The sequence below is a fragment of the Echinops telfairi genome, unplaced genomic scaffold (assembly GCF_000313985.2).
Source record: "Echinops telfairi isolate 266 unplaced genomic scaffold, ASM31398v2 ScPeMD7_17;HRSCAF=63, whole genome shotgun sequence".
NCBI classification, from domain to species: Eukaryota; Metazoa; Chordata; class Mammalia; order Afrosoricida; family Tenrecidae; genus Echinops; species Echinops telfairi.
The window spans coordinates 6,646,108-6,650,808 of NW_022103914.1; positions in this window are offsets into that span (position 1 = coordinate 6,646,108).

Here is a 4,701-nt window from a genome sequence, read left to right on the forward strand (position 1 = left end):
GGGTCCCGGGCCACAGCCTCTGGTGCACCTGGTCTTGCCGGCCTCCACCACTTCAGACAGAGGTCCTGGTCATGCTCTTCCAAATGTTCCTGGCATGTCTCTCGGTGTTCCAAATGGCTGTTATGTACTGATAGAGATGTGGTTTGTCTGTCAACTGACCATATCCCCAAGGAAAATGAGGGACGGTGTCTTAAATCTAGTACATCTCTAGTAGTCTTCAAGACGAGCCCAGGGAAACAAAGGATGTGGCTTGGTTGGGTCTTCATTCCACCCTAATCCTGTCCATTAGGCTATCATAGAGAACACCTTTCAAGGTGGGACTGTAGCCACAGGCATACTGAGTGCAGAATCATAAGCTATTACAGGAGGAATTATGGCCAGGGAAAAAAGCAAACAACTGACTGTCATCTAGTCCTAGCGACCCTCTAGGACAGGGTAGAACTGCCCCCGTGGGTTTCCCAGACTGTAACTGCGTATGGGAGTAGAAAGCCCCGAGGAGTGGCTGGTGGTCTTGAATGGTTGACCTTGCGGATCACAGCAAAAGGCACAACCCGCGCACCACCAGGGCCATATGAATTGATTGTAACTCAATGACCTCACGCTGCCCCTCAGCTTCCAAGAGCTTCCTTTGTGCCACTGTAAACTGGAGACTACACTACCCGTCTCATGTGGCCCTTGCCGGCGAGTTGATTCTGACTCATAGCACTCCCACGGACAGCGTGGGACTGCCCCCCAGGGTTGGAGGAAGAAGCAAGTCAGGAGACTGCCAGATAAAACCCAGCATGCCCAGCTAAACTGGAATTTCAGATAAAGACAAATATTTTTTTACTATCTCTCATATTTTTTATTGACTAAATCTGGCAACTCTGATAAGATAAAGACTCTACAAGGCACATAGTGTGGTAGTTCTACTGGGCCAGAGGGTGACAGGGAGCAGAAGCAGGTGGAAGAAATGCAGACCTTGCACGTTGAACTAATTTTTCTAAAATTAGACCGACGCCATGGGGTAAGGGACAAGGTGAAGGCAGGGAGGCTTTTCTGAAAGGAAGCAGAGAGGATCCGTGGTTTCACCCTGCCTCCACCCCTTCCTCCACGGCAGGCAGAGCTCCTGTGGTTCAGGACCGTGCCTCACGTGTCTGGGCAATGAAATCTCTGATGTGCCCGGGGCCTTCCTTCTGTGGACCAGGAACTCAATAACTGTTTGCTAATTCAATTCTCAGAATGGATCTCTCCAAGCCGATAGTAAAGACTGGAGACACGCAAGGAGAAGTACTCCTTGGCTTGCCATTTGAAAACTGGGACCCAACACATTTTGGGCACATGTCGTTCAAATGTATCAGAAAGATCTGGGTAATTGCCTTTACTCTCCACTTTTATTTACAAGCAAAGGCATGACATACAAACTTGGGTTTTCTCTCCTCTCCTCCACTTAGCCACCACCTCAGCAGCAGCAGCAGCAGCAGCAGCAGTAGCTAGGATGGCCTGCATTGCCTAATGCTTGTCTGGACGGTGTATCTCCCATGAGTAAAACAGGTCCTGAAGAGCTGGCAGAACAAGAAAGCAACACAAAAGCAAGCTTGTGGAGTAGGTTGCTCAGAGAGCGTTTGAGGCCAATGGGAACCTCCAGTCTCCCTCCGACTGATCTGCTATTTGCGGCTCCCACCACCCTGTCTCTTGCCTGCTTTACACAGCTAAGTGAAATCCAGAGGCATAAACCAACCACAAAACAAACCGATTAAAAGGCTGCTCCAAAGCAGGGAAGCCAGTGCATGTGTGCTTTCAGAGCATGGCATCTGCTGATGCCTGCTCCTCCCGCGGGCCCTCTGGACTCCGCTGCAGAGTGACTTGGGAACTCTGCTCCCCCAGCAGGGAAACGCAGGGGTTGGTACTAAGGCAGGGGCCAAACTCAGAGGGGGAGAAGCAGCCCAAGTAGGATGTGTGAGCCTTGGACCATTTGAAACTAAAGTGACTGTGCTGGGCAGGGAGTGAGGACGATGACAACAACGTTTTGCCACATCCATCCCTAAACACAAAAACCTTGAGACCTTTTACTTGGTAATCTTTTTGTCCCTTGGGGTTTCGGGCTCAGAGGACAAAGCCCTCAGTGATGGGAAAACAAAAGACCCATTGACTGTGCACATCGGAGCCCCGGTGAAGGAAATGACAGCCCCCTCTCCGACATACAAACTTGGGTTTTCCATTCACTTGTGTGAGCCCCGGTTTCCTCATCCACAGAATGGGGACAGCACTCCTGCAAGGGGTGTTGTGAGTGTTCAGTGACCTGCTGCGCACTGAGCCCCGGGGACAGTGCCTGGACAGGGTGATGCCCATGCATGATGGTGCTGTGGTGACGGGCAACGGAGGTGGACACATCTGACCTCCTCTGAGCAAGGGTCAGACAAACCTCTAGGACCCGGACTTCTTTACCCTATGCTGACACCAACTGTCCCTCCTGCATCTACGCGGGGTTCAGTAATTGCTTGCAGCGGCCACATAGAACTCATAGACAACACTCGCAATTAAGGGGGTTTATTAGGGAAGCAGAGAGGTTACCACAAATCAGGATCAGCAAACAGTAAGAAGACAGTCATCAGTCTCTTCAACCAGCAGCCAAGTCTCTCTCTGGACCTCAGCCTCTCAGCCCTGTGATTCCCTTTGTGCCTTCTTTGTGGGCCAGGAAGGCAGCTCTGTCTCACAGTCACGAGGCTGCCGAGGAGCAGGTGCCCCAGAGTCTCAGCGCTGATCCTTCGGGTCCCGGGCCACAGCCTCTGGTGCACCTGGTCTTGCCGGCCTCCACCACTTCAGACAGAGGTCCTGGTCATGCTCTTCCAAATGTTCCTGGCATGTCTCTCGGTGTTCCAAATGGCTGTTATGTACTGATAGAGATGTGGTTTGTCTGTCAACTGACCATATCCCCAAGGAAAATGAGGGACGGTGTCTTAAATCTAGTACATCTCTAGTAGTCTTCAAGACGAGCCCAGGGAAACAAAGGATGTGGCTTGGTTGGGTCTTCATTCCACCCTAATCCTGTCCATTAGGCTATCATAGAGAACACCTTTCAAGGTGGGACTGTAGCCACAGGCATACTGAGTGCAGAATCATAAGCTATTACAGGAGGAATTATGGCCAGGGAAAAAAGCAAACAACTGACTGTCATCTAGTCCTAGCGACCCTCTAGGACAGGGTAGAACTGCCCCCGTGGGTTTCCCAGACTGTAACTGCGTATGGGAGTAGAAAGCCCCGAGGAGTGGCTGGTGGTCTTGAATGGTTGACCTTGCGGATCACAGCAAAAGGCACAACCCGCGCACCACCAGGGCCATATGAATTGATTGTAACTCAATGACCTCACGCTGCCCCTCAGCTTCCAAGAGCTTCCTTTGTGCCACTGTAAACTGGAGACTACACTACCCGTCTCATGTGGCCCTTGCCGGCGAGTTGATTCTGACTCATAGCACTCCCACGGACAGCGTGGAACTGCCCCCCAGGGTTGTCACGGGTTTCCATATTGTTTCCAGAATCAGACTGCCACACTTTCTCTTCCAGAGCAGCTGGCGGGGTCCACCCCGGCGCTCAGCTTAGCAGAGGAGCACCGAGCTACCGCCCCCCCGAGCTGTGCCTATCTCCCGTCTTAGGTAGGAAATGGTGTCCCGTCCCTTTCCTCTCTGCTCCCTTTTCGACAGAAGAGCTATGGTTTAGCTCCTCTCAGCTTCTTCCTCGAATAAATACATCTCTAGTCCTTGATGCGGCCAATAATACTCGCTTTCTTCTCCGTGGAGGGCACTCTCCCGAGACTCCAAGACGAGAACGTAGCCATCGTTTTCAAGGATCGCACCGTCAGCTGATGGCGGCGGAGGGGGTACTATTCTTACTTCTTCATAGTGGAAGGGCCGTGGGCTGAAGGATACAGCCAGGGCACGTGGTAACCATGAAAACGACTGTGCCAGAGTCCAGGAGTGGCTCCTGTGTAAAACGTGATATTTGCACTGGGCCTCGAAGAATAAGCAACACTGAGGCATGTGGAGACTGACGAGGGCAGGCTGGGCAGAGAACTGAGAAAGCAAGCGCATGGGCAGGATGTGTCTGACAACGGGTGGGGGTCGTGTGGCAGCTCACGGGAAGGTAGAACCAAACCCAAACTCATTGCCAGCCAGTCGACTCTCACTTAGAGCATGGCAGGGCACAGCGAAACGGACCCGTTGCACTTCTAAGACTACATTTTCACAGGAGCAGACAGCCTCATCCTTCTCCCACTGAGCAGCTGGTGGTTTTGAACTGCTAACCTTGTGTTTAGCAACCCGACAGTCATAATCTGCTATGCCAACAGGGCCCCATTTTGACGCTGGGGAGAATGATTGGCTGGCGTGGAGTGAAGGCCTGATATGATGGGCCCAGGGTGCTGCTAAGCGAACAGTCAGTCATCAGCTTTTCACTTGCTCACAATGCTTTGTGAAAGGAAGGGGAAGAGGAAGGACCAATATTTATTGAGCCCCCTATAAATGGGAGCCACTGCATGAGCCCACTGTTCTAACTACAGCATCTCTAAGCCTCACTGGGAGATGACATGCTCAGAGGAGGAAACTGAGGCTCAGAGAGGTTAGCAGCTGGCCCAACATCACATAGCTAGAAAGTAATCCATTAAGAATCAAATCTGGGTTTCCCTCCTACTTGCTTTGCAAGTCTTTGATACAAGGACTTCGGCCT